The sequence below is a fragment of the Gopherus flavomarginatus genome, chromosome 2, assembly GCF_025201925.1.
Source record: "Gopherus flavomarginatus isolate rGopFla2 chromosome 2, rGopFla2.mat.asm, whole genome shotgun sequence".
In the NCBI taxonomy this organism is placed as follows: Eukaryota; Metazoa; Chordata; order Testudines; family Testudinidae; genus Gopherus; species Gopherus flavomarginatus.
Window position 1 is genome coordinate 56,577,334 of NC_066618.1, and position 14,553 is coordinate 56,591,886.

Consider the following 14,553-nt stretch of genomic DNA (forward strand, 5'->3'; position numbering starts at 1 on the left):
TAAATTGTAATTATACAGGCAATCCATATTATTAATCATATATAATAAGAACATGGCAATATGCTCATTTACTACAGGAGCATAAGATTTATAAGCTGCCCTTTTATCACTGCTTATCACTTGAATATTTTGCATAGCCACATGGTAAAAAGGAATTCAAAAGCAGGAAAGGACACATTGTATGCTGGTGACACCATGCTAGTTTCCCATTATTAAGACATACACTGTATCATAGCATGCCTTATTTATCCCCCTAATCAGATTGTTCTTCTCTTTTAACACGAGCCATGATACTTAATTTAAAAATAACCATTAGGAATGAAAGTCAAAAGTTAACCCAGAGAAAAAGGTCAAAAATGATGAACTAGCCCATTCTAATTTGTTAATTAATTGGTAATAGAACAGAATCAAATATTGAAAAGCCTGTTTAAAACACTTGAAAGACTGCTCTAAAGCCACTCATTTTGATTTCTTTGATATAAAACTACGAATCACCTTAAATGAGACAACCTTAAAGTATATTATGTCTGCAATTTTCTCTAATTCAAGTCTAAATTAGAGAGGACATTTTATGAATGTATGCTATGCTCAAAGCTAATTGAAAGCAATTATCAAAGTGGCATTTTGTCTGTGACTTTAAGATACATTGTAAGATAATAAATGATTCTCATTATGTAATAAAAAGGTCACATCTTGCCTTTGGGCTAGTGACACTAAGAGTTTTTCAAAAGCAATCTGAGACGTTTTCTTTAGTGAACTACAACTAATACAAGAACCATCACTTATTAAATATCAGTTGTCACCTGCATAGTATCCACATCAGAAATGGGTATTTCTTTCGAAAGAAACACCGCCTCATTAAAAACTGCAAAAAACCTCTCTCTTAAAGTGCATACCTGACATTTTCAAAGTAAAGTGAATATTCTTCACTTGTCATTCACTAATAGTAATGAAACAAAAATGTACATCATGTGGAGAGGCTCATTAAAATATAGAACAATCCTTTTCTTGGGGATGGAAATTTACTTTACAATCTAAGGAGACAGAAACATAAAAATCTCATCAGGATCAGGGGGTTTATTTAACTCTATGGGAATTTTTGCTTACTCTTCACATGTTCGTTGCACTGCAACCTAATATGTAACTTTAGTATGTTATTGTTTGTTAGCATGAAATTTAGTGTATGATTCTCTTTTCCTCACAGTCAACCTAGTTTCAGGCACCAATCTGGGGACCAGATCAGCCTAGCTCCATTGATGCCAGCCGATGACCTGGCCCTGTGAATTTATCTCATGGGTTGCTGTCACTCATACATCAGATGTAGGTGTTATGTTTGGGGACAGGGGTGGTGGGATAGCCTCTTTTAGGAACATGCACTGAGATCCAAATCTTCTTGACTTTCATGGAATGCTGCAAATACTATTTTCTCATGCTTTCTTGGAGACAGTGGGTTTAACGTGAAGTGAAAGAACTGAGTGGAGAAACCATTTAGCTCTGTTGCATTGGGAGAATTTAATATGACCATTGGGTCAATGTGAATGTTTTTGTGATTATTTTGACAAAGCAATGTACATGGACTGATTATCGGAAAATTAAAGAAAAATATTTCTAAAAGATGCAAAGTTAAGTTGCAGCTGTAGGAAAAACATGAGAAAATGCTTCTGCTTGGAAAACTTTATATTTTAAGAAAAACACAAAACAAGCAGAAAACAAAGCTCCAACCAAACAGAAACTGTAAGCAGCCAAAAGTACCAGTAGTTTATGATGCATTTGATGAAAGGTCAGTATATAACACTATGGGTAAAATTCTGGCTCCACTGAAATCACTGGCAAAACTCCCACTCACTTCAGTGGAACCAGGATTTCATCCTGTAAGTTTGTAGTCCTAATTCAGAAGTTTTACAGGGCTGAGACATCAACAAATGGCTCCAGGGAAAATGTAGCATTAGAAATTTTAAAATAATTTTTGCAGCCCTGAGAAGTGCAGCTAATGATATACTTGCTAAAAGGAAAACCATACCCAATTTAAAGAGGAGCATAACTCTTAAAATTAGAGATAGTAATTGCTCCATATTTGAAGACAGTAACGTTTGCTAATAAATGAGAAGTCTGAGTCTGTCATATTAAACATGTTTATATATACATAAATAAAACATAAAATGGGCATTTATGTTTTTCAGGAGCACGTCAGAGCTTCAAAATCTGCCTTGAAGCCACAGTAACACAAAGCATCCAGTAATTAAATGCACTAGGGAGCAATAAGTTTAATGTATAACTGTGTTTCTTAGATCAAATAGTTTTCCTTTGATGTTATTGAGTTCTACAATGTGTGCTTGTTATATGTGTGTTCTTAACATCATAGTACACTTAAATAAGAGGGCATCATTGCCCTTCCAATGAAAACAGAATGTGGTGTTATAAATACAGGAATTAATCAAGACACTAATTAATAAGAAACTATCGATGATACTCCCAGTTTATGTTAAAATATTTGGATTAACAGTCAACTCTACACCTTAGAGGATACAAAGTTAAATTCAAATATGAACATAGTGAGACATGTACGTGGGTAACAGGTGGCCACTTGGCTCCACACTTTCAGCAGGGAGGTTTACAGGATTATCCCGAAGGGTATGTCTACACTACGGGATTATTCCGATTTTACAGAAACTGGTATTTGGAAACAGATTGTATAAAGTCGAGTGCACGTGGCCACACTAAGCACATTAATTTGGCGGTGTGCGTCCACGTACTGAGGCTAGCATCGATTTCCAGAGCATTGCCCTGTGGGTAGCTATCACATAGCTATCCCATAGTTCCCGCAGTCTCCCCCGCCCATTGGAATTCTGGATTGAGATCAGATTGCATGGTGGGGCAAAAACAGTGTCGTGGGTGATTCTGGGTAAATGTCGTCAGTCAATCCTCCCTCCATGAAAGCAACGGCAGACATTTTGCGCCCTTTTCCCTGGATTGCCCTGGCAGATGCCATAGCATGGCAACCATGGAGCCCATTCAGACTTTTTTCACTGTCTCATAGACTCATAGACTCATAGGTCAGAAGGGACCAATCTGATCATCTGGTCTGACCTCCTGCACAAGGCAGGCCACAGAACCCCACCCATCCAATTTTATAACAACCCCTATCCCAGGACCGAGTTATTGAAATCCTCAAAAATGGTTTGAAGACCTCAAGCTGCAGAGACACCACTAGCAAGTGACCCGTGCCCCACGCTGCAGGGGAAGGCGAAAAACCTCCAGGGCACCTGCCAATCCGCCCTGGAGGAAAATTCCTTCCCGACCCCAAATATGGCGATCAGCTAAACCCTGAGCATGTGGGCAAGAGTCACCAGCTAGCACCCAAGAAGGAATTCTCCGCAGCAACTCAGTACCCATCGCATGCAACATCTCCCCGCAGACCATTGAGCAGACCTGTCTGGTGGTAATTCAAGATCAATTGCCCAAATTAACGATCCTATCATAACATCCCCTCCATATACTTATCAAGCTTTGTCTTAAAGCCAGGAAAGTCTTTTGCCCCTACTACTTCCCTCGGAAGGCTATTCCAGAACTTCACTCCCCTAATGGTCAGAAACCTTCGTCTAATTTCAAGTCTAAACTTCCTAATATCCAGTTTATACCCATTCGTTCTCGTGTCTACATTAGTACTAAACTTAAATAATTCCTGTCCCTCTCTAACATTAACCCCCTTGATATATTTATATAGGGCGAGCATATCCCCCCTCAGCCTTCTTTTGGCCAGGCTAAACAAGCCAAGCTCTTTGAGTCTCCTTTCATAAGGCAGTTTTTCCATTCCTCGGATCATCCTTGTAGCCCGTCTCTGAACCTGTTCCAGTTTGAATTCATCCTTCTTGAACATGGGACACCAGAACTGCACACAGTATTCCAGATGGGGTCTCACCAACGCCGTATACAACGGTACTAACACATTCTTATCCTTGCAGGAAATACCCCGCCTGATGCATCCCAAAATCGCATTTGCTTTTTTAACAGCCGTATCACATTGGCGACTCATAGTCATCCTGCTATCAACCAGTACCCCAAGGTCCTTCTCTTCCTCCGTCGCTTCCAACTGATGCGCCCCCAACGTATATTCAAAATTCTTATTATTAATTCCTAAATGCATGACCTTGCACTTTTCACTATTGTATTTCATCCTATTTCTATTACTCCAGTTTACAAGGTGGTTCAGATCTTCCTGAATAGCATCCCTGTCCTTCTCCGTGTTAGCAATACCCCCCAGCTTCGTGTCATCCGCAAACTTTATTAGCACATTCCCGCTCTTTGTGCCAAGGTCAGTAATAAAAAGGTTAAATAAGATCGGTCCCAAAACCGATCCTTGAGGGACTCCACTGGTGACCTCCTTCCAGTCCGACAGTTCACCTTTCAATACGACCCTCTGGAGTCTCCCCTTTAACCAGTTCCTTATCCACCTTACAACTTTCATATTCACTCCCAGCTTTTCCAATTTAACTAACAGCTCCCTGTGCGGAACCGTGTCGAACGCCTTACTGAAATCTAGGTAAATTATATCTACCACATTTCCTTTATCTAAGTAATCCGTCACCTTCTCAAAGAAGGAGATCAGATTGGTTTGGCACGATCTACCTTTAGTAAATCCGTGTTGCAATTCGTCACAATTACCATTGACCTCTATGCCCTTAACTACTTTCTCCCTTAAAATTTTTTCCAAGACCTTACATACTACAGACGTCAAGCTAACAGGCCTATAATTACCCGGGTCACTCTTATTGCCTTTCTTAAAAATAGGAACTACATTAGCAATCCTCCAGTCATACGGCACAACCCCCGAGTTTATCGATTGCTTAAAAATTCTCGCTAACGGGCTCGCAATTTCACGCGCCAGTTCCTTTAATATCCTCGGGTGGAGATTGTCCGGGCCCTCCGACTTCGTCCCATCGAGCTGTTCAAGTACGGCCTCTACCTCAGTTGCAGTAATATCCACTTCCATATCCACATTCCCGTTTATCATCCCTCCATCATCGCAAGGTTCCTCACTAGTCTTATTAAAAACTGAGGCAAAGTACTTGTTTAGATGTTGGGCCATGCCTAGGTTATCCTTAACCTCCATTCCATCCACAGTGTATAGCGGCCCCACTTCTTCTTTCTTTGTTTTCTTCTTATTTATGTGGCTGTAGAACCTTTTACTGTTGGTTTTGATTCCCTTTGCAAGTTCCAGTTCAATGTGGCTTTTAGCCTTCCTCACTTTATCCCTACATGTTCTGACCTCAGCAAGGTAGCTTTCTTTACTGATCCTGCCTTCCTTCCACTCCCTGTAAGCTTTCTGCTTTTGTCTAATCCCCTCTCTGAGTTGCTTGCTCATCCAGTTTGGCCTACAACTCCTGCCCATGGTTCTTTTCCCCTTTCTCGGGATGCAGGCTTCCGACAGTCTCCGCAGCTGTGACTTAAAGTAATTCCAGGCCTCCTCCACATTTAAATCCACTAATTCCTCCGTCCAGTCCACTTCCCTAACTAATTTCCTTAACTCTTTAAAATTCGCCCTCGAGAAGTCAAAAACCCTAATCGCAGATCTACATTTGTTTATCCTTCCATCTAGTTTGAACTGAATCAGCTCATGATCACTCGAACCAAGGTTGTCCCCTACCACTATTTCTTCTACGAGGTCCTCACTGCTCACCAACACCAAGTCTAAAATGGCATCCCCTCTTGTAGGTGCTTCAACTACTTGATGAAGAAATCCATCCGCTATCACATCCAGAAAAATCTGACCCCTATTATTCGTGCAAGTACTCGTCCTCCAGTCTATATCCGGGAAGTTGAAGTCCCCCATAATCACACATTTCCCCTTTGTGTTTACTTCATTAAAGACATTAAAGAGGTCTCTATCCATATCCCAATCTGATCCCGGCGGTCTGTAGCACACCCCAAGCACTATCTCGGGGGAAGCTCTAGTTGCTTTTTTACCCAGCGTGATTTTTGCCCAGACGGACTCTGTCTTATCCATTCCATCGCATCTTATTTCGCTACATTTAATTTCATCATTGATGTACAAGGCTACTCCCCCACCTTTGCCTTTCTTCCTGTCTTTTCTGAACAGCACATAGCCTTCAATACCCGTGCTCCAGTCATGAGTACTATTCCACCAGGTTTCGGTAATCCCTATAATATCCGGCTTCACTTCCTGCACGAGTAACTCCAGTTCCTCCATCTTGTTACCTAGGCTCCTTGCATTAGTGTACAAACCTTTTAATTTTCGGCGTTTGGCGTCAGTGACATTCTTTCCCCCGTCGTGCACAAACTTTCTACCACCAGCATCACCCGTTACTCTGGTTTCTACTCCACTATTCCTCCTTGGATCAAATCTTGGGGCCGCAAGGGTATCCCCGCTCACTTTGTTTACTTCCCTCTCCAGGTTATGTTCTGGCTTGGAGATCTCATTTCCCAACCATCTCCCCCAACTTTCTAGTTTAAAGCCCTCTTGATGAGGTCGGCGAGCCTCCATCCTAGAATTCTATTTCCCTCCTTGCTGAGATGAAGTCCATCCTGAGCAAACAGTCGTCTATCCGTAAATGCGTCCCAGTGACCGTACATCCCAAAGCCCTCCTTATAACACCACTCCCTGAGCCATCTGTTGATCGCCATAATCTTGTCACTCCTTCGTCGCCCCGCTCTAGGAACCGGCAGAATCCCACTGAAGATCACCTGAGCCTCGATGTCTTTAAGCCTCTTCCCCAGTCTGACATAGTCCTCCTTGATACAGTCCAGCGAGTAACTAGCCGTGTCGTTCGTTCCCACATGAAGGATAATCAACGGATTTTTTCCCGCTCCCGCTAAGATCGTATTCAGGCTCAAGTCCACATCCTGTATCTTAGCCCCCGGCAGACAGCACACTCTTCTGTTCTCCCGATCAGGTCTAGTTACAGGCCTGTCTACTCTTCTCAGTAGAGAGTCTCCAATCACATAGACTTGCCTTTTCCTGGTGACAATGCGATTCTCTGGTCTATCCCCCACAGCAGCTGGCCGTGATTCCTCCCGATTTGTATTCGCCCTCACAATCCTCCTAGGGCTTGTACTTGATGTTGCCTCCACTGACTGCTCCCCTCCATCTGCAGGACTAGCTGCTTGCCTCTTCTTCCTTGCCGTTACTCCTTCAGCAGCCTGCTGTGTTACATCTTCATTTCCCAACTCAGCAAACCTATTCCTGAGTTCTATTTGTCCATCGCTGGCCCGTCTTATCCTCTGTCTGGTTCTCCTAGTGACATGCTTCCACCGTCCACTTTCCTCACCCATGTCTACTGGATGCTGCTGACAGACGCGGTTCTGCAGTGCTACACAGCAGCATTCACTTGCCTTCGAAGTTAGCAGAGATGGTTACTAGTCATATTGTACCGTCTGCTGCTTTGCAAATTGGCAATGACAGTTATCAGTCATATTGTACCATCTGCTGCTGTCATGGGTGCTCCTGGCTGGCCTCAGTGAGGTCAGCTGGGGGCGCATGGACAAAAATGGGAATGATTCCCCAGGTCATTCCCTTCTTTAAGTTTTGTCTAAAGGTAGAGTCAGTCCTGCCTAGAATATCAGGCAAGCCTACTAAAGAACCAGAGAGGCAAACGGCCGCTCCGGATCAGAGCCCCAGACATCCCGCTGAAATGATGAGCTGCATGCCATTCTAGGGGGTGCCCCTGCAACAATCCCACCCATTGCTTCCCTCGTCCCCCACCCCTCCTGGGTTACTGTGGCAGTTATCCCCCCATTTGTGTGATGAAGTAATAAAGAATGCATGAATAAGAAACTGACTTTATTGCGTCTGCAATCAGAGATAAAAGGCGGGGGGAGGCAGCCTCCAGCTGCTACGATATTCCAGGCAGGACTGAATCTCCATTAGACAAAGCTTAAAGAAGGGAATGACCGGGAGTCATTCCCATTTTTGCCCAGGTGCCCCCAGCCGACCTCACTGAGGCCAGCCAGGAGCAATCATGGGATGATGACGATGCCGGCTATCAATCATATTGCACCATCTGCCATCAGGAAGGGATGGGGAGGGGATGCTGCTGTTTAGCGCTGCAGCACTGCGTCTGCCAGCAGCATCCAGTAGACATATGGGGACATTGAAAAAAGGCAAGAAACTATTTTTTTCCCTTTTATTTCATAGGGGTGGAGGGAGGGTGCTGACAACATATACCCTGAACCACCCGCAACAATGTTTTTGACCCTTCAGGCTTCGGGAGCTCAGTTAAGAATGCAAATGATTTTCGGAGAGTGCAGGAACTATGGGATAGCTGGAGTCCTCAGTTCCCCCTCCCTCCCTCTCTCCCTCCGTAAGCGTCCATTTGATTCTTTGGCTTTCTGTTACGCTTGTCTCAGCTCCTTAAGTTTCATGCAGCACTGTGTTGAGTCCCTGCCGTGGCCTCTGTCTATCATAGCCTTGGAGATTTTTTCAAATGCTTTGGCATTTCGTCTATTGGAATGGAGTTCTGATAAAACAGATTCATCTCCCCATACAGAGATCAGATTCAGTATCTCCCGTACAGTCCATGCTGGAGCTCGTTTTTGATTCTCGGACTGCATAATCACCCGTGCTAATCGGCGCTCCACGCTGGGCAAACAGGAAATGAAATTCAAAGGTTCGCAGGGCTTTTCTTGTCTACCTGGCCAGTGCATCTGAGTTCAGATTGCTGTCCAGAGCGGCAAGGCCGTCCTTAGGCATAGGCAGAATAGGCAGCCGCGTAGGGCCTCATTCTCCCTGGGGGCACCACGCTGCAGGCAGCCCAGACAGTGTAGAAGCAGGGCTGCTAGGTCCTAGAGAGAGCCGAATGCAGCACAGTCTGAGGAATGGGATTGGCTGCTGGGGTCTCTGGGAAGGGGAGGGGGTAGGGATTGGGAAAGGAGCTCACCTCCCCTCCGCCCCACGGAGCACCCCCTCCTTTCTCCCTCCTCCCCAGGAGCACCCCTCTCTCTCTCCTCCCTCCACTCCGTCAGGGCTGGGTTGGGTGAGGTGCTGGGGGAGGAGGGGAGGCTGGTTGCGTGCTGAGGAATGAAAGTGAAAGTAACTCACTTCCTCCGGAGGCAGCCAGAATTGGAATGTCACACAGGGCTTGGCTGGGGTTAGCCAGATGTGTGAAAAATCAGGATAGGGGATTGGGATAGGGTGAGCAGATATCCCTATTTTATAGGGACAGTCCCAATTTTGGGGTCTTTTTCTTATATAGGCTCCTTTTACCCCCCCATCCCCACCCATCCCTGTCCTGATTTTACACACTTTCTGTCTGGTCACTCTAGGTGGGGTAATTGGTGCCTATATAAGACAAAGCCCCAAATATAGGGGCTGGCCCTATAAAATCAGGACATCTGGATCTGGCCACCCTAGCTGGGGAGCGCCTCTCCCCCAGGCTAGCAGCTGCCAGCGATCCATCTCATCCAGGGGGAGCTGCACAGGGCAGGATGAGTTGCTGTGGCTCCATGGGTGCCCCATCCCTGAGATCAGATGCTGGGCTAACTTCACCATGGTCTGTTGGGCTGGCGGCGGTGCCCATTGGCATGTGATTGGACCTGAGGGTTTGCTCCTGCTATTGCCACTCTGCATCCCAAGAGGTGGATTTTGGGATCCTGCAGTTTTCCACCTATCTCCTCCTCTACTGCAGCTGTTGGACCAGCAGGCTGGGGGTGAGCCAAGCATGAAAGCAGTACTGTGTTGCCATTTAGATTGTCATTTAACAACTTTGTTTGCCAAAAATTCTTGCTAACAATCCTGAATCCAATTTCAATATATATTTTTTAAAATCAATATCTTAGCCAAAAACAGAAAATTAAGTTGTTGACAATTATTAGTGACAGGTTTGGTTTGAGGCAGGGAGTGGGTCAGTTTTCATCAGAGAAACAAAAAATGTTGACTGACTTTCCTATAGCCTGTTACTCCTCATAAGAGCCCTTCAACAACTGTAATATGCTGATCTCCTTACTAGTGTATAAAGCAGGGGTCGGCAACCTACGGCACACGTGTCAAAGGTGGCAGGTGAGCTGATTTTTGATGGTATGCAGCAGCAGGCTGAGCGGCTCAGCCCATCACTGCTCTGGGGTTCCGGCTGCTGCCCTATTGCCAGCTGGAATACCAGCCATCGGCCACACTCAGCACCTACTGCTGGCCTGGGGACCCCCAAGGAACCCCAGGCTGGCAGTGGGCTGAGCAGGCCAATTGAACCACTCAACCTGCTGTCCGCCTGGGGTTCCATTCACTCAGCCGGCAGTGGGCTGAGTAGGCTGGTGGCGGGCTGAGCGGGCTGGTGGTGGGCTGAGCAGGGCCGGTGGGAGGTTGAGTGGCTCAGTCTGCTGCCAGTCTGGGGTGCCAGCAGCACTCAGTCTACTGCTACTCCAGGGTTCCGGCTGCCGGCCCCTTGCCAGTCAGGAGCTCAGCCGCCAGCCCCACTCTTCCTCCTGCCAGCCTGGGTGAGCAGAATCCCAGGCTGGTAGCAGGCTGAGGGGGAGTTGGCGGCCGGGATCCTGGCTGGCAGGAGTTGGTGGTCAGAACCCCAGACCAGCAGCGGGCTGAGCAGGGCCTGGGATCCTTGTCTAGGGTTCCAGCCACCAGCCCGCTGCCGGTTTGGGGTTTCATTTACTCAGCTGGCAGTGGCCTGAGCAGGACCGGTGGCCAAGACCTCAGATAATAACAATAGTTTATTTATATAATATAGCCATAGAGAGAAACCTTCTACAAACATTAAAATGTATTACTGGCACGAGAAACCTTAAATTACAGTGAACTTGGCACACTACTTCTGAAAGGTTGCCGACCCCTGGTATAGAGTGACCATATGTTGTACTAAGATTCTCCTGCTTTTTTTTTCCCCTGTGAGTCAGTATAACTTTTGCCAGCCCAGAAGTTGGGCAGCCAATGTTTTACGTTTTCACAATGTTTTCTCCAACATTCATAAAGTAAATACATAGTTAATATGAGTTTAAAAGGCCAGGAACACTTCTTTATGAAGAATCTGTACAGCAGATCATGCCCATAGACGATCCAGAAAAGAAATTTGAGGTTGAATTTTTTAATGTTGTGATGGATAAATCAGTATCTGCTGTTGATGAAAGGTTTAATACCTTGCAAGTACACCATGAACAGTTTGGATTTTTGTATGACATAACTAAATTCAATGAAATAGGAAAACAAGAGCAACTAATGACAAAGTGCAAGAATCTAGAGAGCCTCCTGAAGCACGGTGATAGTTTTGATTTAAATGGACTTGAACTGTACGAAGAATTGAGTACACTGTCATCAATGTTGCCACATGCAAAATCAGTGATGGACATTGTACAGTTTATTCATACCCGCAAACTTGTTGACATATATCCTAATGTGTACATTGCCATTCGTATTCTACTGACAATTCCTGTAACAATAGCATCAGGAGAACAGAGTTTCTCAAAACTAAAGCTCATTAAAAACGATCTCCGCTCTACAATGAGTCAGGAACGCTTGACTGGTCTTGCTATTCTTGCGATCGAACAAGACACGACTTTGTCTTTGTCATACGATGACATTATTACTGATTTTGCAGCCAAAAAAGCCAGAAAGATTGCTTTTAATTAAAAACAAATCTTTGTTTCAATACCTCTTCATATAAATTTCCAATAAAATTTTGATAAATTAAAAAAAAATTATTTGCATCATTCTGTCACATCAGAATTTTTTCTATAGTGCTGCTTCTTTAGTGCTAGTCCATCAACATTACAGTGTGCTTAATTAAGTTAAACTGGTTTTAATAATGTGAATGTGGCAAGTTTTCCAATACTATAAGCTTATGTTTGTGTTGCTAAAAGCAGATCAGGCACAGGGGCACCAGTTTAATAATCTCGCCTAGGGCACCATAAATCCTAAGGCCGGCCCTGCAGAGCGGTCACAATGATGCACTGTCGAATTGCGGCCACACTAACCCTAATTCGAAATGGCAATACCGATTTCAGCGCTACTCCCTTCATCGGGGAGGATTACAGATACCGGTGTTAAGAGCCCTTTATATCAATATAAAGGGCTTCGTTGTGTGGATGGGTGCAGGGTTAATGTGATTTAACACTGCTAAATTCAATATAAACTCGTAGTGTAGACTAGGCCACAGACTAGGGATTTGTATGCCACTCCTCTCCCTGCTGCTGGGGCAGGCGTGACTGGGCAACACTACATCATAACTATCCCCCAAAGTGACTGAGACCAGATGCAGATGGGCCAGAAAGAACAGCCCTTAAGGGTGCTCTAACACCATGGGTGTTGAGTATCATAGGCTGGGGGAGGCTGAGCATCCCCAAAGAGCCAGGTGTGGCCCCACCCACACTCCATCCCATGCTGCTTCCCCCTTTGCAGCTTAGTCTTCACCTGTGCCATGGCCCGGGGTCGGGGGGCACTACCCACCCGCCCAGTGCTGCGGGGCTGGGAGGGACTGGGGACTCACTGGCCGCCCGTCTGGCACTACGGAGCTGGGGCAGCCTGGGGTGGGTTGTTCTGGGCTCCAGGGGAAGGGGCAGGGCTGGGGGCTAGCCTCTCTCAACAGGCAGTTCACACACTGCTTATGTCTAACACAGTGCAGAGGACTACCCACACAGAGAGGTCATAGGATAAGAGAAGTGCAAAGGTGAGTTTTACGCTCTCTTTGGGTCCTCTCTTCTGGCTCGGGCTGTGTAAATTTGGGCCAAACTTCTCTGATCCAGCACAATGGTTTCAAATAGAGCTGTGACAGTTCTTTTAAACAATTTCTGAACAATATTATTGTGCAAAATGCAATCACATCTAATCAGTCTGGCATTAATTAAGCTCTAATAATATACTCTAGTCTCTCTCTTAAGTAGTGTGATCTGTCTCCCCTTCACACAGGTAGATTGGAAAACATTATGGTGTCACCATAATTCTTAAACATACTGCGAAAATGACAGAGCTGCAAAATTAAAATAAATGATTAATAGCATTTTTTTCATGTTTTGTACTAATAGGTATCACTGAGCTTTTAAATTAATAGAGCTGTCAAGCTCAGCGTTGTTACAGATCGAGTGCAAAACTAAAATGGAAATTATGTATTCCACAGACACCTAAAGATGACACTTTGGAATATTTTAAATTTTAATTAGTAGGTGCAATTGTTCCCCCTCCCTCAAGTTACTGCAAATTAATTGGCAATTAGTCACAACTAATTTTTTCTTAACAATTTGAATTGGAAAGATAGGTGCATTATGGTAGCATACTTGTCTGAGGTGCAGAAAGTACACATGCAGTAAATTGCATTGTCAATTACAAAAAACTACTATTGTGAAATTAAGAAAAATTATGCATAGGTAAACAAAACTAATGTGCAGTGTAGCAGTGAATGGAAAAAATAATTCCCAACTGCACTGTAAGGTGTCTGAACCTACAAACAAACAAACCAACCCAGCAGCAAACAAACCAACAAAATTCCAAACAGAAATTCATACAAATTGTCATTATAACAAGAGAAACTTTTTACAGGTTGGCTTCAGTTTATATGTTAACTATTTAACTACTGCTGGATAGTTTCCCCTATCATCAACTGCTATAGAGCCAGGACACAATCCTGCTGCCACTGAAATCAAGGAGAAAAGTCCCATTGCATTCAGTGAGATTAGGCCCTAATGGCTTGAGAGATCTATGGGATGGAATTGCAACTACAGCTCCTCTTTGCCTGCTGCATGGGGTGTTGGAGCCGGCGGATCTATGTAAAAGCAGGTCTGTGGCCCCTTCCTTAGCTACGCATAGACTCTTTCCACGACGAGTAAGAGGCACAAGATGGCTGGCCCTTAGTCTCCCTGCCCCTAGGTGGGGCTTAAATAATGAGGTAGACCTTGGGCTGGCTATCTGCAAATGGTTCAATTACACTCTTAAAGAGTAAGAGAAAAGCAGGAAAAAAATTCATACATAAATTCATTCAAACATAAATATTCAAACCTCTTTTCCAGGAATGATCAAAGCACCTGTATAATTTTCTGGTGCCATGTATTATGAATTCTTATCATGAGAAAAAAAAATCATGCCATTGTAATAAATTTCCCATTGTTAAATAAACCTTATCAACACTAATAGACAGAAGGTATGTAACATGCTTTGTGATAAATACCAATGAGATTTTTAATTTCTTGCAATCCACTAAAATGGCCCTGCCAGTGGACTAGCATTTCTTCCATTCCTTCACAGAGGAACTATTCTTGCATCTGCCATAAATGTCTCTTTTTTCCATTTTTAATCTAGTGATATTGCCTGCTTGAGATTCAGACTTGGTACTTAACCAAATCAAGAACAGATGAAAGAAGTGAAATCGTAGTTTTTTGTAATTAAAACAGAATATTCTTAGAGATTTTTCAAAACAATGCTAAAGACAGTTGTAGGTAAATGGAAATATTATTTTTCTGGTGCCCGAAGACAGAAATTTATCAAATTAACTTGAGAGCCTTTGAAGATTCATTACTATTAATGACCAGTTTGGAGATCAAGTGAGACCATAAACATATTTCATGTCACTATATTTTGGATGGGTGAGCTGTGATAGGATTTCCTCTTCA

At 44.2% G+C, this 14,553-nt stretch overlaps 1 protein-coding gene across 7 annotated transcripts in view; it reads right to left on the minus strand.

The window, feature by feature from the left end:
- DGKB (diacylglycerol kinase beta) overlaps window positions 1–14,553 on the minus strand; it is a 575,083-nt gene that overhangs the window by 3,168 nt on the left and 557,362 nt on the right. The gene's annotated exons all lie outside the window — the stretch shown is intronic.